Here is an 8,308-nt window from a genome sequence, read left to right as displayed (position 1 = left end):
TTCATCGTCGCCGGGGTGGTGCCGTCCCATCTCCCTGACCTGCAGGCGAAATCCAGTTCTCGGCGGGCGGCCCTGCCGCAGTAGCCGGGACGGAGAGGGAGGAGGCTCCTCCCGCACGCACGGCGGCCCCGCAAGGTACTCCCTCAGAGCATCCTCGCGTCCGTCGCCGGGTACCTCAATTTAGCTTTAAGTTCTAATTTCTTCTTTCTCGCAGCCCCCACCGCACCCACAGCGAGAAAGGGCGATGTGGTGGTTGATCTCATCTCCGACGTCAAGGACGCGGAGATGAGGGAGGAGCCTGATGTGGCTCCCGCGCCAAGCTCCATCACGACGGACACAACGGTGCCGGCGCCCACCGTCGCTACCGTGGCTTGGCTCGATGGCGCATACCCGGCCATGCGGGCTGAAGGCGCGAATCCCGCGGCCACCCAGCAAGAGGCGCCTCCTGTCGGGGGCGCGGCAACTCCACAAGCCCCGCAACCTATGGGCGCGGGTCTGGAGGAGGCTGCGGCAGGGGAGCAATAGGCGGCTTCCCTACAAGTGGACGATGCTCCCCCCGGCCAAATAGTGGCGGCGGGGGCCTCGTCGTCATCTGCGTCTACCTCCGGCCCAGACCTTGGCACCCTTGCCAGGGTGACTTGGGACTCAATCACCTGGGGATGTTCCTTGACGGCATCAAGGAGCAGTAGCTGGCGTTCGGCACCTCATTCAACCAAGTGAAGGAGCTCCACAAACTCGCGAAGGGCCAGCTCGGCGAAGTGCGGTAGGCCGTCGAGAGGGAGCAGCAAGAGCTCTCCCGGCTATGGGAGGAGACACGCCTGGCCTGGCAGGCCAGGGATGAAGCCGCAGCGCTGATCGTCCCCGAGGCGGAGCTTCATCGGCAACTGGAGGCCCAGCACGTCGAGCACCAACAAGCTCTGGACTCGCTGGCCGCGGCGCAGGAGAAGGCCAACAAGGAGCACGAGGAGATGCTCGCCGCGGCCCAAGCTCGCCTCAACAAGAAGAGCGAGCTGGTCCGCAGCTACCTCACCCAGCTCCAGGCGCTGCGCACCAAGCTGGAGGAGCAGACCAAGGCCGCGGAGGACGCGGCAGTGGCGTTGGCACGGCGAGAGAAGGAGCTCAATTCCGCCAAGGAAAAGAGCACCCAACTCGAGTCTGAATTGGCCACTGCCCGAGGGGAGCTCATTGAGATGGGCGAGGACAACGTGGCCAAGGCCACGGTGATCTCGCGGCAAGCGGAACTCCTCCGCCAGGCCAAGAGCGCGGTAGCGCTGGCGCGCGGCAACCACGACAAGTTGGCGGAGCAACGGCGGAGGGAGACCGAGAAGCTCCGTGAGACCGCCCAAGCCGTGCATGACCTGCTGCCGAGGTTCGAGCTGCAGGCCGCAAAGGTGGACAGTCAGGACGTCAGCACCCTGATCCCCTTCTTCTCCGACATGGTGGGGAAGCTCGGGGCGCTCGACGTGTGGATCTCCAAGTTCTGCGATGGGGAGATAGCCTTGTGCGCCAGGAAGATCGCTGAGACGATCCTTCCTCGGGTGCACCTCCGCCACCCGGGCTTCCCCTTCGAGACGGTGCTGGACGCCTGGTCGGACAGCGAGGACGGCCGTCCTCACTGCAAGGTGTTGAGCAGGTTCATCAAGGAGGTGGTGGACCGGATGCAGAGGAAGCTGGAGCCGGAGCCGGAGCCAGAGGCGGAACCCCCAGCTGAGGACCCTGGCAACTAGTTGCCGCCGCCCCCTGCCGGTCCTGTTTTATCTTTGTGTCCTTGTTCTTGATTCCTGCAAGTATCACGCTTGGCGCCGTTGAACAATTGGTGTTTTATTAGTCTATGTAATCGTTCACTGCTTCTATGAATTTCATTTTCTGGTTGTACTTGGAACTTGTTTCTTGTTCCTAGGATTGACTCGCGGGGTGGATCTTCTGACCTTCGTGTGTTATGCCTTGTGTTGCCGGGGACTCGCGCGCCACACACTTAACCGGACCAGGGACCCGGGACGGACCCAAAGTGCCGACCTAGGGTCAAGCAGCGGCGGTGAGCCACTCCGCTTGCGGGATAGCTACTCCCAAGCACGCGCCCATGGGACGGACCCGCAAGCCGCATGCGGAGCGCACTCCCCCCTCAAGCGTCCTTCTAACACCCCAGCCACACGCAGGACTCGAGCCACATCAATGAGCCAATGTTAAGTGTCAAAAAGCTAGGTGGCTAGGATTACGCACTTAGCTGTCTGTTCTCGCACTTGGAACGCTTGTTGGAGGGATGCGGCAGGAACGCTATGATGGGGCCGCCGTCGATGCCAAGCACGGATGGCAGCTCCACCACAGCGTCTCCACGGCAGCCCTAGCCTCTGAACCACCTTAGTTACACCCGCTGGAGGGATGCGGCAAGGGCACGGCGGCAGTGCACCCATCAGTGTCGCCCTCCTACAGCAAGAACCTTGGAGTGTGGTAAGAACCTCGAAGCGGTCGCCATGCACCACTGGCTACCGCTAAATGACATGGCCCGTGAGCGCTCCACGAGCATCACAGTGCGTGCAATTCCGTCCTTGCCCTGCATGTCAGATTCTTACCGAGCCCAAGATGCTGCAAAATTTTTTTGAAATGCACAAAAAAAGACGCAACACAGATAGAGCACAGGTAACTCTCCTGCCTCCCAGCCCCCGGGCACAGAGGGGTCGATGCCAAACTTGGGTGTGAGCACTCTCCCATTCTAGGAAGCAGCTTCTGCGTGATGCGCGTTGCGGGGAGCCCGGCAACGGCATGGGCCCATGCCGGAACGACCCGGCAACGGGTTTTTGTTTTCAAGACTCCGGCAACCCCTGCTCACAACCAAGGATGGAACGAGGCTTCTGTGCACCTAAAGAAGGAGACAGAAGAAAAAACACGCAAATAATCGAGACAACTTGAAACTTAGGGAAAGCACTTATCTTTATCCATAGAAACTAGCGGTTTATAATCGGGGGTTGCCCGGCTACACTAGTTCGTGAGGCATGCTGCCGGAGCATCACCCGTGGGTCGGGCTTCGCCGCTTCATGGGTAGAACTTACGCAAGTGCTCAAGGTTCCAACTATTTTGCACCGGCAAGCCTTCTTCGGTTTCCAGCCGGTCAGGCCCCACCCTAGTTACCTGCACTACCCGGAAGGGGCCCTCCCATTTCGGAGCCAGCTTGTTCCCGGCCTTTGTTCCTTGTATCCGGCGCAGGACAAGGTCACCGATCTCGAGCTCCCGGGGACGGACCCGCCTGTCATAGTAACGGCGGAGTCCCTGCTGGTAGCGTGCAGCCCGCACAGCAGCCCGGCATCGAAGTTCTTCAATAAAGTTCAGATCGTCAACCCTCTGCTCGTGTTGGCTATGGTTGCCGTACGCGCGTATCCGAGGGGATCCATGCTTGAGCTCGAGGGGCAGCACCGCTTCTGCCCCGTAGACAAGGGCGAAAGGAGTTTCGCCCGTTGCCCGGCTAGGTGTGGTCCTGATTGACCACAGCACGGGCTGGAGTTCTTCAACCCAATGCTTCCCGTGGCCTTTGAGCTTGTCAAAGGTTCTCGTCTTGAGCCCTGCGGGCACCTCTGCGTTGGCTCGCTCCGCCTGTCCGTTGCTCCTCAGGTGAGCGACAGAGGCGAAGTGGATGTTGGTGCCCATGCCCTCGCAATAGGCTTGGACCACGAAGCTCGTGAATTGCATGCCATTGTCGGTGATGATGCCATTGGGCACGCCGAACCGGCACACGATGCCCTTGAAGAATTTGATGGCCGCCTGAGCGGTCACCTTCCGCACTGGTTCCACTTCCACCCACTTAGAGAACTTGTGGATGGCCACAAGCAAATACTCGTAGGCACCAACCGCTCTCGGCAACTTGCCGACGATGTCCAGCCCCCAGACCGCGAACGGCCAGGAGGATGGAATGACTTGTAGGGCCCGCGCCGGCTGGTTACTCTTCTTCGCATGGAATTGGCATGCCTCGCACGTCCTGACTAGTTGCTCGGCATCGGCTAGCACTGTTGGCTAGGAGAAGCCGTGCCGGAAAGCCTTGCCGGCCAGAGCCCGGGAGGCCACATGGTGGGAACATGTTCCTCGGTGTATCTCCTCCAGCAACGCGCGCCCTTCGTCCTGGGGCACGCAAAGGAGTTTCACTCCGTTCGCACACCTCCGGTAGAGGTTCCCGTCTACCAGAGCATACATCCTAGCTTGCCGGGCTACACGCTCCGCGGCAACGTCATCTTCCGGGAGGGCTTCTCCCTTCAGGTAGCGGGTGATATCCACCGCCCAAGGCAGGGTTTCCCTGCTCATGCATGCCGCTACATCAATGGCATGGACCTCCGCTGCTGCGGGGATTCCTTCGGTTGCCGGGGGGGCCTGCCCAATAGCCGGCTTGGGGGCGACCAAAGGCACAGTTTGCCTGTGCCAGAACACCCCCGCCGGAGCCTTCCGGCGCTCCGCTGCCAACTTGGAAAGCTCGTCAGCCGCAAAGTTATCCTTGCGCTTGACGTGCTCAAATTGCAAGCCCTTGAACTTGCGTTCCAGCTTGCGGACTTCATCCACGTACGCTGCCATTTGCGGGCAGTCGTAGTCCTTGTTAACCTGGTTGATCACGAGTTGGGAGTCCCCACGAACAATCAGGCGCTTGATATTCAGGGCGATCGCCGCCCGCAACCCAGCGAGCAACCCTTCATACTCAGCCGTGTTGTTGGTGGAGTTGGGGAAGTCGAGTTGGATGGCGAACTTCAGCTGGTCCCCCGTGGGCGACTCGATGATGACTCCGGCGCCAGCCCCCTACAGGCTGAATGCATCGTCGAAGTACAGGATCCAGTGGCCTTCGTCCAGCTTGCCGGGCAGGCTGGTCCCCGGCTCTTCCTCTTCTACACCCGTCAAAGTCCACTCTGCCACGAAATCAGCCAGAGCCGCACTCCTTATGCTCTTGGTGTTGGTGAAGTGCAGATCGAACTCCGACAACTCCATCCTTCACTCAGCCACCCTTCCAGTGGCTTCACGGTTGGTGAGGGCTCGCTCAAGGCAAAATCCTGACACTACAGTGATGCGGTGTGCCTGGAAGTAGTGGCGCAGCTTGCGTGATGGAAGTAGTGGCGCAGCTTGCTGACACCGCCGGCTCGATGGCGGTTCCTGGGTCCTGGGCAGCTGCCGGGGCCAGCTCAGCCCCTTGCTCCGCAAGCCCAGCCCCCGAGAGGTCTTCTTTTCTCTCGGCAACTAGCACCGAGCTGACTACTTGGTCAGTCGCCGCGAGGTAGAGTAGCAGCAATTCGCCCGGCTTGGGGGCGAGGAGGATCGGCGGCGACTTCAGGTACTGCTTGAGATCCTGGAACACCACGTCAGCCTCGGGGGTCCAGTCTACTGGGCCCTTCTTCTTCATCACCTTAAAGAAAGGGAGGGCGCGTTCGCGCAGCCTTGAGACGAAACGCCCCAGCACGGCTACGCAGCCATTGAGGCGCTGCACGTCCTTCACCCTGCGGGGAGCCTCCATTTTCTCGATTGCCTCTATCTTCTTTGGGTTGGCTTGAATCCCCCTGTGTGAAACCAAGAAGCCTTGAAGCTGCCGCGAGTCTACACCAAAGGTGCATTTTTCAGGATTCAACTTGAGCTTGATTCTGCGGAGGTTATCGAACGTTTCCTGCAGGTCATCAACCAGCGAGTCCCCGCGCTTCGATTTGATGATGATATCATCCATGTAGGCCTCAACTTTTCGGCCTAGCTGGGATCCCAAACACTCGCGTAAAGCACGCTGGACTGTTGAGCCCGGTTCCTCAACCCGAAAGGCATGCACGTGTAGCAGTAGCAGCCAACCGAGGTGATGAACGCTGTTTTTTCTTCGTCTTCGACTGCCATCTTAATTTGATGGTAGCCGGAAAAAGCATCCAAAAAACACAGCAATTCACAACCGGCAGTGGAATCTACTATTTGATCAATGCGAGGTACAAGGAAAGGATCTTTAGGACACGCACGGTTAAGATCAGTAAAATCTACACACATGCGAAGCTTGTTCTCCCCCTTGGGTACTACTACAGGGTTAGCTAACCAAGTGGGGTACAGTACTTCCCTGATAGCCCCCGCAGCTTTAAGCTTGTCCACTTCTTGCTTGTTGAAATCTTTGCGCTCCTGTGCCTGCCGGCGGATCTTTTACTTGACGGGGCGACCGTCTGGACGCACCGCGAGTCGATGCTCAAGCACCTCCCTAGGGACTGCGGGAAGGTCCGACAGTTCCCAAGCGAACACGTCGGCATTCTCCCAGAGGAAAGTGATGAGGGTGCTTTTCTATTTGGCATTGAGGTTCGCACCGACGGTGACGGTGCGCTCCTCATTGCCGGCCTGGAGGGGCAGCTTCCTCACCTTGGCGGCCTCCCCCTTGAGCTTCTGGCCCTTGCCGGGCCGTGAGCTCGAGCCTGTGGCTCCCCCGACAAGCTCTTGTATTTAGCGCGGGCCTTTGTTGCTGCGGGGCCGTCGCCCGGCAGCGAGCCTTCACTCCCGGCAACGTCTTCATCACCGGAGTCGGCTGTGGCGGCGGCCTTGACGACCTCGCCGACACACCAGGCTGCGTCCTTGAGATCGTACCTGATGGAGAGGACTCCATACGTGGACGGCATCTTTATCACTGTAACATCCCAAAATTTCAAACCTTTACATGTGCATTGCATCCATGAGCATCATGCCACAATTGCATGTTTGAATTCAAATTTTGAATCACAAAAGACTTTAAGAGATTTTGTTTACATCCCTGTAACCTTTGGATTTTCAAACCAATAGGGTTGAGGTATAAAAAGGGTTTAATGCATATATAAGCTATCCCATAATTTTTGGTTAACTAATTGGAGTTGAAAAAGTATTTTATTCAAACAGATATATAGCCCTAAAGTCATGTATAGGGCAAATGTATTTTTATATATTTTATTTTGAAGAGAAACTACTTCCAAAAGTTGTATCATGGTAGAACATGATTTTACAAATTTTCTGGAATTTATTTGGACCAATTTGGAGTTCAAACACAAAAGATATCAAAGAAATGAGAAAAACAGAAAAAGAAAAGGCCTAAAAGAAAAAAAAAAAGGGGGTAAACCGGACCGGCCCGGCCAAAATGGGCCGAACCGGCCCAGTCCGACCGCGCCCGACCGGCCCCGACCGCCCGGTCCGCGCGCGCGCGCCCGCAGTCGCTGACAGGTGGGATCCACCTGTCAGCTGCGTCTTCCCCGAAGGAAAGCGCCGCCGGTCACGCGCGCGATTTCCGGCCGCCGTCCCCGCGCGCCCGCCGCCGCAATCCGCTCCTCCGGCCTTCCATTTTCATGCCCGAGCACTCCTTTATAACCCCCGCGACCTCCTCTCTCTTTCCCCCTTGTTTCCTCATCCGATCGCGCCGCCGGGCTGCCCCGATTTATCGCCGGAGCCGTGCCCGCGCCCATCTTCGTCCGCGGCGCCGTCCCCGACCGTCCCCGACCGCGCCCCGTCTCCGCCGTGACGCGCCGCGCCTCCCCGTGCCTTCACCGTCGCGCCCACATCGCCGGAGCGTCCCCGCGCCGCCGCGCCCGTGCCCGCGCCGCCGTCCGCCGACCACGCCACCCGCTCGTCCCGTCCTAGGCGCCGACCCGCGCCGCCCGAGCCCGCGCCGACCGCGTCCCCGCGCTCGCCGTGCCGCGCCGCTCTGTCCCCGCGCCTCCCCGTCACGCCAGCCCCACCGGAGACCCCGCCGCCGTCCCCGCCCGCGCCGCGCCGCCGCCGGAGTTTCCTCGCCGGAACCCTAGGTGAGCCCGAGAGTCCCCGTCCGTCCGATCGTGATCAACGGTCCAGATTAGATCCCGATTTTTTTTCTTTTAACCGAACCGTTATGCACCAATGAGATTGCGACACGTGGCACCCGGTTTTATAAAATAAAAATGTAATTTTAATCCCCCGGAATTAATAAAAGGCACTTTTGCAGATAGGCCCCTGTACCTTCAAATGATCATAACTTTAAATCTGTTTGGCCAAATTTAATGATCCACACCTTTTTGGAATCCTTAGAAAGTGTAGAATCTTTTGGCACTGTCCAAATTTAAATTTTAATATTTGAATCACATTCAAATTACAGATTAGGGTTCATACCATTTAAATCATAACTAATTATTTAGAAGTTTTTTTTGAATGAAACCAGTGCCCAAAATTTTGTTTTAATGTCCTCTGTCCAATGGGACAGAGAAATAAATGTTTTGAATTAATCTATTTGGCTGATGCTAATAAAACCTCATTTTAGGGTTTAAACCCTAGGCTTTACAATTCATTTAAAAACCCTAATTGCATGTGCCTAATTATCAATGCCTTGGACCAGTAG

This window comes from Brachypodium distachyon, chromosome 4 (genome assembly GCF_000005505.3).
Source record: "Brachypodium distachyon strain Bd21 chromosome 4, Brachypodium_distachyon_v3.0, whole genome shotgun sequence".
NCBI classification, from domain to species: Eukaryota; Viridiplantae; Streptophyta; class Magnoliopsida; order Poales; family Poaceae; genus Brachypodium; species Brachypodium distachyon.
Note: the sequence above shows the minus strand (reverse complement) of the source record.